The sequence below is a fragment of the Aptenodytes patagonicus genome, chromosome Z (assembly GCF_965638725.1).
Source record: "Aptenodytes patagonicus chromosome Z, bAptPat1.pri.cur, whole genome shotgun sequence".
NCBI classification, from domain to species: domain Eukaryota; kingdom Metazoa; phylum Chordata; class Aves; order Sphenisciformes; family Spheniscidae; genus Aptenodytes; species Aptenodytes patagonicus.
This window is the reverse complement of record NC_134982.1, coordinates 5,503,525-5,516,877: the sequence shown is the minus strand read 5'-3', so window position 1 is coordinate 5,516,877 and position 13,353 is coordinate 5,503,525. Positions and strand designations below refer to the sequence as shown.

Here is a 13,353-nt window from a genome sequence, read left to right as displayed (position 1 = left end):
CCTCTGTCTGAATTGTCCCCTCCTTTTCAGACAGGAGAAGCATGACAAGTCTGCAAGGGAAGGAAATCTAATTATATTGCACATGTTCTAATTTAAGTTGCTGTGGGTTGCTGGGAGTTTGAGCAGCAGAAACACGAGGTCACTTCTTGCCTGTGACCGTGTCCTTTGCTTGATGAGAAGTGGATAGACCTGATAGTTTTCCTGGTGTAATTACCTTAAGGGTGGATGACTGGGGATCTTCCCCACAGTCTGGGATTTTTTTCTGTGAGGAAAAAAAGCCCTTCTTTAAAATTAAACACCCACCAACACACTCATAGACAGAGGGGCAGGTAGAGCATTGCAGGTGTGCTGCGACCGCAGGTGCATGGATAATCCAATTTAATCTCACTACAAAGCTAAAGGTCTTAAAAAGCACTCGCTCATGGGTTTGCAGCGTAGAAATGATAGTCCTGTATGTCTGAGACTTCCCCGAATCCCAGCTGGCTGGCTGTGAAAGGGTGCCTGCGGCACTGAAACACAGACCTGTGTCTGTCCACCTTTGGCAAACAGGGATTCCAGTTGCCTCTGTGGTACCCATGGCCACTTTTGATGGCACGTGCAGACTCATATAGCAAAGGATTGGTTTGTTTGCACTTCAGCCAGACATTCATTGATTTGAAGTCATGTTCATCTAGATTGTAAAATGGCTTGGGAACATGGACTTGAGACTTTGGTCATGGGAAACTTCACGGGCACTGGCAAAAGCAAGGGTGAGGAAACCGAAATTCTTCTACTGACGCTGGCGAAGGAATATGGAAAGGCCTTGGGCAAATCACTGAGCCTTAGTATTTCCGTCTGTAGTGTGCAGAATAATGACTCCTACTTCTTTCATGAAGTGCTTTGAGATTTATTGAAGGTAGGCTTTAGATACCAACAAAGTCTTTTTGCTTCGTGTGAATGATGTGGTGAATGTCGTTCTGAAGACCATGATAGAAAACACATGTAATGAACTTTTGTTACTTGTTTATTCACCGGTTTATATCCCACTGGCACATGTAAACACACAAACACACTGTTTTTACTCGCTGAAGTAGTATTTCTACAAAATGTATATCCATGATTCCTGGCGGAGAAGGGCATGCAAGCCGATAGAAACGATTGCTTGTTCTGGGTATATTTACAAGGAGATGCCAGCAGATGGGAACATGTATGTTGATGAGACTAAAAACTTAATTTTTAATACCTACTGCTGCAGCCCATCCACCTGAGTCCTTGTCAGTCTGACAAACCTAAATGTGTCCCTGGATGGGGCAGGAGGAATTTAGGTCAATTTTTTTATCATGCCTCTTGTACCGAAGCCTAGCCTTTGTGCACAGCACTGGCTTCTCTTTAAATATTCCCTTCATCAGTAAGAGCAAATGCAAAATATGTTACATGTGGGGAAAGGAGTGCCAGGAATCTTTATTTCTCTTCTCTCTTCATGTCTGGAGATATTATACATGCAGGCATCTGGCACCCTCAATTATGCCTTACCTACTCCAGGAGGAAAAAAAAAAGGCAAAAAGAAATTTACTGTAAGAAATCTCATGACCTCTAGTCAGGGAAAACCCGAATTCTCAGATATCCATAACAAGCTGAGCCGTCTGCGGCAGCAGAAATTACAATTGCTGCACACTGAACTAAAGTCTCTGGCACTTTAAAGTGCACATTTTCCAGCTTTGCCCTTTCCATAGTATTCCACGGGGGCCACCCATCGCAACTGCTGATAAGGTCGTGTGCAGGGTGGGTGATGAATCTGCACTGATTTCAGAAGGTTTTTCTGTCTGTTTGCAGAAAATAGGTATGCATGTATCCTTGAGAGAAATCCTTAAAGGGGGACTATGCAGAAGTGTGTGCATTGTCTAGTGAAAACAGAACAAAGGGGGGGAAAACAACAAATAGAAATAACTATTCAGTAGTAAGTAAATATTTTACCTATTGTGCAATAGATTTTTTTTTCTTATTTGAAGTATGTTTCAAGCAGTTACTGAATAGTCTTTGCACCGGTGACTTCAATGTATGCAACCTTTTTGTACAGTGGTTTGAGATTTAGCTTTTGCTCTTTTTTCTACCCCTGCACCCAAAAAACACCGAAACACCCTTTGGAACACCGAGTGTGACATTTGGATTGAGGCAGAGACCTCCAACAGTTCAGAGGTTTGCTTTTGGGCTCATGTTTTGAGACTGTGATGCAGCATACAAAACAGCAGAGAAATTTAAACCAGAAAAGACCAAATCAATATGTTCTTCCATATTTAAAACAGAAAAAAAAAAAAAAAAAGAAAGAAAAAAAGCAGCCAATGCTTAAAACTGACTCCAGGGTTCTTCATGTCTTCAGATTCAGGATGTTTTGATATCATGCTGTTTTACAGATGTCTGTGAGACTTAGATCCAGACTGGGTATCAGACTTGGTGCCTCCTCTTAAAATTCAGGGCCAAATCTTGGCTATTTGGTGAGGACAGAGTCAGTCTGAAGGAATATTTCACATATACCTGCCTCTCAAAAGTCCGTGCTCAACCAGCATGGAGGAATGGTAATAGGAATCACAGTAACTTCCCCTGTGCCACGATGGCAGCCTGAGTGCGTTGAGCCGATGGCATTTGGCATTGCTCACACTTGCAGAACCATGTGTGGTACAACACTGCCCATTCTTGTTCCAGGGGGAGCCACATCTCACCGGGCTTGTCGAGATAGAAAGGCCCTTCCTAGTAAATCAGCTCTGTTGTACCAGTGGGACACGCCGCTTTACAGCAGCAGGGAATATGGCAAGTGAAATGAATTGTTAAAAAATGTGAAATATTCTTTTTGGTGCCAAGGTTGAGGAGGAACTGTTGGGATGAATCCAGAACTGAGGTATGTCTAGGGATGGAAATGATTCCAGGGGAAGAGAGAAGAGACTCTGAAGAGTGAGATTTATTACACTGGGATATAGCCTCCCAGAGGAAGGGGTTGAAGACGCATTTCTGGAATTGCTTAACACCAGGTTGGACAAAACACTGGAGGATATAGAGAGGATATATAGTCACAGATTTTTAAGGCTAGAAAGGGCCGTTGTGATCACTTAGTCAAACCTCCTGCATGACTCATACCGGGGGATTTGCCTAAATATATTCCTGTTACAAGTCCAATAGCTGTCGTGCACTAATGCATATTGGTTAGAAAAACACCCAGCCTTGATTTAAAAGAAACTTCCGGTAATAGGAGAATCCATTGCTATGATCAGCTGTTCTCATGATTATTTATACGCCCTATTAAAAATGTGGGCCATGTTTCTCATCTCAGTTTTTTTAGGTTCACCTTCAAACCCTGTATATCTGCTAAACTGAAGGACCTTCTGTGTCACTCTTGTCCCCATGTATTTCTAGTCCCTGTGATGTGTATCTCAGATGCTTATAACACCAGATTCACCTGTGCTTTAGCTGTTTTCCCTTTCTCCTCAAGTAGCTCTTGGAAATGCTTGTCTTCTGCCAACTCTTCCAATGCCAATCCTTCAGAATAAGTTGCATTTTGAAAAGGAAGAGGCATAACTTTGCTCTCTTAGCGATGGACAAATGAACATTGATGTCTGAAACATGTACTGCCTGCTTCTGATTTACCCTGTGTGCCAAGCTGCTTGGATAGGGGACCGTATCTTCAGTGTCAGTATTTTTATAGAGTTACTCAACTCGAGCACACAGTCAGCACTTAAGAGGAAGCAATAACAGGGCTGGGAATGGTTTTGCTTTGTCAACATATGTAGAGCAAAGAAATGTACTTTGGCGAGTTACTAGAACAAGGGCAATTAGAAGGGCAATGCTCTGAAGTGCTGGCAGTACCGCGCCATCGCTCTGTCTGGTCTCGATGTCTCCACTCCTAAGGGGAGCACGTGCATAGAAACCACTGCATTTCTGCACAGGTTCAAGAATTCAAGGGTTTCTCCAGACCAGATCTTCAGCATAGGATAAGCCAAATTCTGACCCAGGAGAGCTACAAGCTTTGCTGTTTTGGATACTAAGCCCAGGTCTAAATTTATATTAAAAGGCTTTCCACCTGCTTGTTCAACGTCATGGGTGAAAGACTGGGGACTCAGTAAGCTGAATTTTACCCCTGATTTCTTAGGCGAGAAGCTAGAGAAGTTTGGGAGGTCATTTAAGCACAAAGTTGTGCTTTGCAATCCTCTTTTCTAGACCACTGTTCCCTGCCCTCTTTTTCTGGTCTGTGCTTCTGTTGATTTATGTGTGTAGAAGCCAAACCTAAACTTGGTCAGGGCCTTTAAGTAATGCTGCTGTACCTTAATAAAACTGTAGTTAACCTGGTGCTGTTGTTGTGAAAACGGTTGAGAAAGCCTTGAAAGTATAAAATCAACGACAATTAAATCTTGGGTTCAGCTCCCAAATGGATTTCCGCTGGAGATTCACACTTAATAAAATACAGAAAATTGCATTTTATTTTGGTACATAAATACTGGTAGTGGGGGACTGTGGCATTTAGAAGAGAGAATCGCTCCACCAGAAAACTCACTTCAGCAAAATGATGCAGTCCAGTTGAGCCCCTTTTATGATCTGAGAAATGACTGGTTTTATAGCACACTAAATAAAACCTGCTATTCGAGCTGGAGGTTTATTAGTAAAGGTGATGTTGCCATAGCTGGGGAGGGAGGGGAGAAAGGAGAGGTGGGGGATGAGCATCAAAATGGAGGTACGTGTCGTTCAGAAAAAGCACAGCGATGCCCCAAAAATGTGGTGTCACTCATCCTCACCTCACTTAGCATTGCCGTGGAAATACTTTATGTCATTATGTTTTTTGTTGTTGTTGCTCCGAAACATTATTGCTAGCCTGGCTGAATTTCCCCCAGTGGGAAAACCTTTGCTACAGGTGTGGTGGGGAGCCTGCAAAAGCATCTGGGTGGAAGAGGCATCTTCAGGGAGCCGAATCCAGGGGACGGTAAAATCAGTGCTTACAGGAGAGCATTCAGGTTTAGCCAGGGAAGCTTGTGATTTTGCTCTGCCCAAAATCACCACTGTTACCGTCTTGAAAGAGGACTTGCAGGTGGGCGTTTTCATCTTCATAGCACACGTCCATGCCTCAGGCGTCCTGGTGCAGTGCTGGGTGTCTTTCTTTAAACCTGCCTTCCTTAGGGGTGTAAACTAAAATCATCTGATTGAGGACTAAAATCCTCAACAACTATGTCACAGGGGCATCACCTCTAGTCCAGAAACAGAGACATCAGCCATGCTCTTGACGTCTTCAACATGTGCAGCAAATTTCCCCAGTTATCACCTCATGCGGTTGCTGCCGGTTCTAGGGAAAAAGGGAAAAGGATCACTTTTTATCTGCCAGCAGTGGTGAAAAATAGGCACAGGTTATAGGCAAACTGGGAGGATAAAGCTTCTGAAACTCCATTCATCCTGTAGCCTTTTGGAAATGGGGCAGGTTTCACTTTCAGTGCACGCCTGCTTGGACAGTTAGAAGGACTGCCTGCAGTAGAAGGGAAGATGAGCATTCTCCTATTCCCTTCCATCAGCAGATAATTATTTTACTGGTGAAAACAAAGGAGAATCCCACTTGGGAGTCTGATCTGAGACCAGCTGTTTGAGAGAGTCCAGAACGTGTCCCATCTGCGGATGGTACACCCCGCACCATTTGCTGGCTTTGCAGAGAGTGCAGTGACTTTTCAGTACGTAACCAGCGGAGCCAGATATTCGTCACGTATGACCTCTTTAGGCAGATTTTCCGAAGGGAACAAACCTCCCACATTTTGCTGCAGATCACTGAAGTTCATCTGTTCAGGGTGAATTTGCTGAAGGCACAGGCCATGCTCTCTGAATTCATGGTACAGGACTCAGATCTTACTGCAAGGGGTGGGAAGACACGGGATATTTGACCTCTCCCGCAAATTTTCATGAGCTTTAACCCAGCTGCGCCAGATAGATGTTCTGGCAGATTTCTGGACTTTTTGCTAATGCTGTTGCACATGCAGTACTTCATGCTAGACCTTCGCTGCAATCAGGATGCTTTGAAAGAATTAATCTGGCGATCAGTAACTGCTAAATGAAGTGCATGCTAAAAGAATGATGAGCTAACTGACTGGAGCTCACAGCTTTTATGAGCTTTTCTAAATGCCTGTTTTCAGGTGAATTCAACATCTCCTTGACATTTAAGGACTCAATTTATAATCAAATTATTTAACTCTAGTGGAAAGAATCACTGGCCTCAATGGAAAAGCCATTTATATTTCCCCCACCCCTTGGAAAAAAAAAAAATATTCAGGGTTACATTGCAATTCCTATATTAAACGAAGGATAAAAGAAATCTTTCAATGCAAATTAAGCACTGCAGGCTTTTAAAAATTATAGCAGAAACTTACGGTGCACAGCTGCTCACATCCTTATTTCCAATTTAGTAATCTGAGATGTGCTAAAGCATTAACGTCTTGGACAACACCACAAAGCTTTCAGAGATGAATACCCCTTACTGCTCGCGTTTCTGCAGGTCCCAGTCTGTCTTGGGATCCTTCTGCTGTTTGATTTTGGCCAAGTCACTATACAGATTTACATTGCCCTCTACAACTTGAAATTACAGAGCAAAGTGGAAGAGCAGGATGAGAGAGAAACCCGGACGTGCAACGTCGTAGTTACACACCGGGAAGAGTAGGTCGAGCTCCATGGAGCTATACCACTTCCGAAGGGATGGAAGTATGTTTTATATGTGAATAATAAAGCCTTAATATCACTGCTGCTGTTAAGTTCATTAGCAAGGCTTTTGGACAAACGAAAGCATACAGCTTAGCAAAGGCGTCTTGCTCTGCGAGCCCTGGCTTCACGGACATAATGTCTGAAACACCCACTTAAAAATCTTTGCACTGGCTTGCGGCCAAACAAGGACCCAACCAGGGTTATCTCACCAGATGAATGGGCAAAATTGTATGAGTCCCATTGTAGTCCACCTTAGCTGGTGCCCAATTGTTCTCTCCCAGCTGCCTAAACTGAGGCGGCAAACTGTGTTATGCTTAAACACGATATTTAAACTGCATTGTTATGTTGGTGGTGATGGGCTCTTTGTTGGAGATGACAGAAAAATCCCATTGTTTAGAGTTTTCCCAGACTCAGTGCTTAATACAAAGCCCTGAAAAGAGCAGGGTTGTTTAAACATTTGATAAAGAAAATATGTGCAGAGATGGGTCCATCCCACTAGTAAGGAGCAGATCAGCCTGCAGCACCAAATCCCACCTTCATAAATTCAACATGTTGTTGCAATTTGCCCAAATAAAATCCTCAATCCCTGCATGTGGAAAATGGAAGTGTCTGAAATCCAGCAGAAGATTGAAATAGTGTGCAAATCATCCAGTCTAAAGCTGGTAGCAAAATTCATTTGGAATAACTTTAGAATTTCTGAATTATTTAGCAAATCATGACACTTTACCAGGAATGCATGAAAAATTACCATTTGCAACCACGTGAGCATCTTTGGACCCTTCAGTATTCTCTGCGCATTGCTTTGTCTTTTCCTTAAGGATAAGCGCTTTAGATAGGTATTCTCAAAACAATTATAATGCAAAAGCCTGAACTTCAGCTTCTCGGTATTGGCACGATTACACAAGTATCTCAGGGAAGACAGAGCTACATAGCAATGGGAGAGAAAACCTGGAAGGACCTCCAGCAGCTTCAGCGAGGATCCTCCTGATTTGCGCGAGACTTGCACCACAGTCTGTGGTGTTTGTGTTCGGTGAAGGGACACAAACAGGTGATGCTTTGCTTTTAATTAACCCACTCCCACCCCATGCTGCGTCTTGCTCTCAAGTAGTCCCCCCGCAGCTTTGTGTTAATTCCTGACTCTCTTTCGATGTCTAATGAATGATCCTCACTCCTCGGAGTGCGGTGGTGTTTGGGCTTTGTGCTATTGAAGACTCAGGGAGCTGGGGAAGGAGTAAACTCCGGGAACGATAAATTTGGCAAACTGCTCTGGAAAATCCCCTTCTTTGGGATGATAGCGATGAATTTTATGTTAGTGCCTGCTGACATGTTTTCCATTAGTATTTTAATTGGAGTTAAAGCCCCTACATCAGTTCTGAACCAGAGTCAGGGGGGGTTCTCAGAAGACACTACTGCTGTTTGCACATATGACACAGCAAGTGGCATACGCCAATTTGTGATCCTTCCTCCCTGGTTAGAGTCACCGAGGACATAAAGGACTTCCTGAAACCATTTCGGACACTTGCTATTATGAACCGACCTGACTTGATCACAGGCCCCTCCTATAAGTTGATCACATCTCATGTCAATGACTGCTCCACCTGTAAGCCATCGGACCAGAGTTAAGTTCCCCTGCACCTGGTGTCTCCTCTGCTTGGCATCTTTTATTTACAGAGCAATGCTACCCCAGGAAGGCTCAGTGCACTCACCAAAATACATGAAATATCTCCAAGCTGTAGTTCTGATTAGAGCCTTCGAGTGAGCAGTTTGCAGCTGTCCCATTGGGACACAAGAGGAGATGCTCAATTTTGAGCAAAAGTATGAGCTGAGCCAAGATTATTTATTCATGTGTCTGAGCTAGAAATCTCAGTTTTTTCTTCCTCTCGAAGGGTTTTCTTCTCCAGTAACAAGTTTTCATGCATGTCTAGGAAGCAGAAACTGAAGAGAAAGCTTTTTCAAGAGGAATAAATCACCTGGAGCTTCTCCAATTTTTAGGAGCTCCTTGTGAAGGACCAAAACAGAGCCTGATTTTTCAGAAGGCAGTTGCCCATTGCATTTTCCACTTAACCTCAGTGCCACCAGATTTATTCATTCAGTCTTGCAAATCTCAGATTGACTTGTTGCTAGGGACCAAAGGTCTGTTATCAGCATTGTCTGGAGTACTTTCGAGTATCAGCTTAAGTTAAAGCAGGTATGAATTCAGGCCTGCCTTTCCTCTGAGCTGGCTGGTTACAAGGAAGGTCCAGTTTGCATGCAATATCACTGCCATAGCAGAGCCCTGCGCCTGAGCTAATATCCTTCTCTGCGTGGCTTGGAGACAACACCTGGTGACCCAGCATCTAGCCAACCCAGGTCAGAAGCGGAGCAAATGCCCACATACGTCCAAGCGGTCACAGCCTCACCCCATGGATTTCCAATGAGATGCCAGCTCCTGGCTGCCAAAATTGCTATTAAAAATGGTTTACAAGTTCCTAGACCACACAGAGGTATTATACGGTGTTTTGATGAGATTTGTTCTCACTGGAGAGGCAGGGGTGGCCCTGAGATAAAAGCAAACACTTCCCAAGACTCTAAGTGACATTATTCATTTAGGAAAGCCTTTCCTTTTTCTTTTTCTTTTTTTTTTTTTTAATTTTATTTCCAGCCTATGAAGAAGATAACAAAGGACGGTATGTCCCCAGAGCACACTCTGATGTGTCACTGTGGATGCCAATCCCCACAGACGCTCCCGATGTTATTAATTTTTAAAACAAACTTGCTGATTGAGGTGCTGACTGCCTTTAAATTGTCTCTACAAGGAGACTGTGTACTAATTAACCCACAGAAACAATCAATGATGTACCTTTTTCAAGTTTCAGGGTGATTAGAATATGAAAATGAAGAGCACAATGGTGCAGATGTTTTAAAATCACAGCAGACAGCAATTAGTGACATGGGAACCAGCTGCTTATCTCTCCAGATAAAGCCTCTTAATAGGGAATTACACTTGAGGAGCCATTACACAGATGGATCTGCAAATGATTTAAAGAGGGGGCGTTGTAGTATTAACTTTGATTTGCAAGCCAGATTCTTGACAAGCTGTATGTGTGTTACCTCCACAAAAAGGTGCATTTGGAGCAGGGGGGTACCGTCCCCTGTAAGCAATCAGGTTTTTTTCAGGTGGTGGGTTTCTCTGATTGTGTATTTTATCATTTTTATTATTATGTTTACTTATATTCATTTTTATTTGGATTTTTTTCTTATTATTATTATTTTACTAAGCTCTTGATTTGGTTGCTGGCATCTCCTCCCACTTTTTGCTTTGGGACTGGAAGCAGCACGTGGATTTAGAGAGAAGCTCAGGCGAGGGAATGGGGAGGCAGAGTGAGACATCCAGTAGTTAAACGAAAAGGGTCCCTGAGGGATGGATTCTGCTGCCAGGTACTGCTTGCAGAGTAGGGTGCCGCTCATCATGGGACTGATACAGTCTCATCCTCTCAGTGGCAAGGGCTGCATGCCAGAATAAAACTGTAAAGAGGAGTAAGCACATCTGCAGGTGCAGGTTCGCACAGGTCTGGCGAGGCAGATGTAAACACACAGTCCCACTCCCTCTGCTCTCTGGCCAGTGCTCTTCAGTTGCCAGTATATGGGATGTATCCTGCTCATAGGTCTGCCCACCATTGCCAAAGCTGAGGACTGAAACTCATGACTTTGGCGTTCAAACCGTATACTACTAATAAGAAGATTCAAACTTAATTTTTTTAGTCTAAGGTTTAGCATGTGCTGGATCATGTTGCTCAAACTTCTTTGAAGTCACGAATACTATTAGCTTCTTTGTGTGTATTTTATTTTCTTTAAAGGAAAGATGGGATTATTGCCCACTAAGCACATCCAGTAAACTGAATATCAAGAGAAATATTGACCAAGTCTGGTGAGATGTGGTAAAATTGCATGGGTTAAGTTACACTTCTACTTTCACAAAAGAAGAAGGAGCAGACTCCCGGTGCAGAATAGCTAGCTGCTGAAGAAAATCCCATTTAATGAAAGGGCAAACTACAAATAGAGGCAGGCACTGAAGTTTGAAGTATTTTTAGAGTCTCATAAACCGAAAAGTAAATAAGGGTAAATCTTTCCGTTTTCATGCAAAAGCCCACTATTCTTGATGCTGGTCTCGGCCGTGCTGCCATAGGAACTCTATTCTAAAGTCAACAGCCCCTTGCCAAGACCCATGGAGCTGCAGTATATTATGCACTTACTGACGAATAAAGTAATGAATTTCTGTGAAAGGCACCAAGATACAGGTTTCGGAAGAGCCCTGTTTGCCCTCACCTTACTGACAGCTCTGACGTCCTCTGCTAGCTCAGTGGAGGGTTAGGTTAGCTGAGCTGGGGCTTGTTGGCTTCTTAGTGTGGTACTCACCCAGCCTGGAAAATTGAAGCCTAAACATTAGGACCAATGGGATCAGACAGCAACCCAGATGGATACACAGGGAATAAAATACACTTGGCTGCATTACTTTCAACTGATTTACCAGTGCTTTTGAGTAAACAGACCCCACATATCCATTGCAGCCAGTGAAACCCAACCTGCTGCAGCCAAGTGATCTCTGGTTGCCGTGCTGCAGAAGAATTATTTTGGGGTGATAAGGACGTGTCTGGCAAGGGAGAGCAAACAGTAAATGTTATGCTGGAAGAAGTTGCATGAGGAAACCCAGTGGACTGTTATGTGCTTGGGCAGATATATAGTTTTGACATCCCGCTTAGGAAATGGAGTCCCCTGATCCTGCAGACTAGTCGTTTTTTGAAGGCCTATTGAAATTGGAGTGCTTATCCGTGTGATTAAATGCCTCCAGAGTTGGCACCTTTGATGACATAGGCATATCTTTCTCATGAATTGTAAGATAGATGTTGTGGTGGCCTGCGGTGCTGGAGTAATGACAAGGCTATCATTAGGGATATGTTGGAAGTTGCATCATCATTTTATAATGTGCAGGCCGAGGAAATGAGGCTGGAGGAGCCAAGTGATATATCAGTATTCATTGCTGATATATAGGTGGCCTCTCAGTTCTGAGCCCTTGGTAACTGCCTTAGAATATAGATCAGAGATTATTACTTCTTTTAAACTAGAGATCTCCGTGTGTGTGGTGGACTTGGAGGGACCAGGGTGTTGCCAGCGTGTGATATTTTCACTCACTGCTTAAACTCTCTTTTTTTTTTTTTTTTTTCCTCTTCCAAATGATATTTTTCAGGTCATTTAGTTTCACAGCTCAGCATTTTGGAAATAACGTGGGTGTAAGGAGTTGCTTTGATTGCAGCCGTAAGGCCAGGATCTGTGCAGAAGCAGCCTGGCCCTGCCTCGGTGCCGGTCCTGGGGGCCAAGAGAGGCCTCAGCCCCTCATTTCCAGGGCTTTTCCAAGTCAGAAATCATGGTACCTCGGGAAGATGATGTTTCATGTGAGGCTTGGGTGGAGGGCACCCACCTCCAGCCCACTGGGACCTCACCAGGGGATGGCCACCTCCCACACACCTCCTCATGCCCAGCTTACAGTGCACCCAGCCTGGCGGCCTGGGGGCGGGAGAAGCCCCAAACAGCTGAGGTAAAATGAACCTCAGGATCTTTGTGATCAGTTTAAAAGAATTAAAACAAAAACAAACTATCAAATGTCAGTGCCAGTGCTGCTGATTTCCTTTCGACCCCTCCCTGGCCTCATCCCAAGGACATGGAAGCGGGTGGGCCCCATTTTCCGAAGGAGGGCATCAGCGGCGTGGGTCGTGGCCACTGCGCGCTGTGTGGCTCACGCGCGGGAGGCCGCTGCGAGGAGGAGGAGGAGGAGGAGGAACTGATTCATTCCCCGAGGGCTGTTTATGCTTTCAGCTCTTTTCTCAGGCTGAAGAAACCGGGTGTCGCTCGCCCGCGACATCTGCAGCTCCACCGCAGCTGCGTTCTTTTATTTTCTCACTCCACAATTCCTGGAAATCTCTGCTTTCCCTGAGCATGGCTGATCCATGTGCACGACAGCTGAACTATCCACAGGATTTAAGAGTCCCTGATTACTCCTCATACGATGGACCAGAACAGCTTCATCGTTATTGCCTATTCCAGAAAGGACACATGCACATTTTTATATGCACATGAAGGATATCTCAACATCAATTTGCCAATAACATGTATGATTACTAGTCACTAAATAATGCACCATGGGCGTGGGGGTGTTTAGCACTTTTCAAATCCCTCTGAAGTTGCTCAGAACTGGGGACACCTCGTTTCCCAGCTCAAAACCCACTTATGCTGACAGCCTCCTTGCCCCAAAACCTCTGTTGCAAACACCCTGCACGGGGATCTAACGTAACGTTGCTGATAGAAACTTAATTGTAACAGGGTGTTTGCAGGAACACGAGACATTTAGCAGTTGTTTTCTATTGTTCTTTCCTTGGTTACACATTTCTTTTAAGTCTCTCATCATTTATTTGGCATTTGGAACGGTGTCATTACAGTTTGCTAAGAACAGTTGTTTGCGGTACTAGGTGTACAAAATCAGTCGCACAGTTTGATCCAGAACTTTACAATGAAAGCTCCTAAATGTAACAGGAGAAAACAAATGGCTAGAAGAGGTCAGTTAATGAATGTAAAAAAAATATTTTTTTTTGGCTTTAAGAGACTTTTCAAAAGGTTACAGCTGTAACA

At 43.9% G+C, this 13,353-nt stretch overlaps 1 protein-coding gene across 3 annotated transcripts in view; it reads left to right on the top strand.

The window, feature by feature from the left end:
- The window catches only part of LOC143173226 (SET-binding protein-like), a 260,506-nt gene that overhangs the window by 166,894 nt on the left and 80,259 nt on the right, over nt 1-13,353 (top strand). The window lies entirely within an intron of this gene.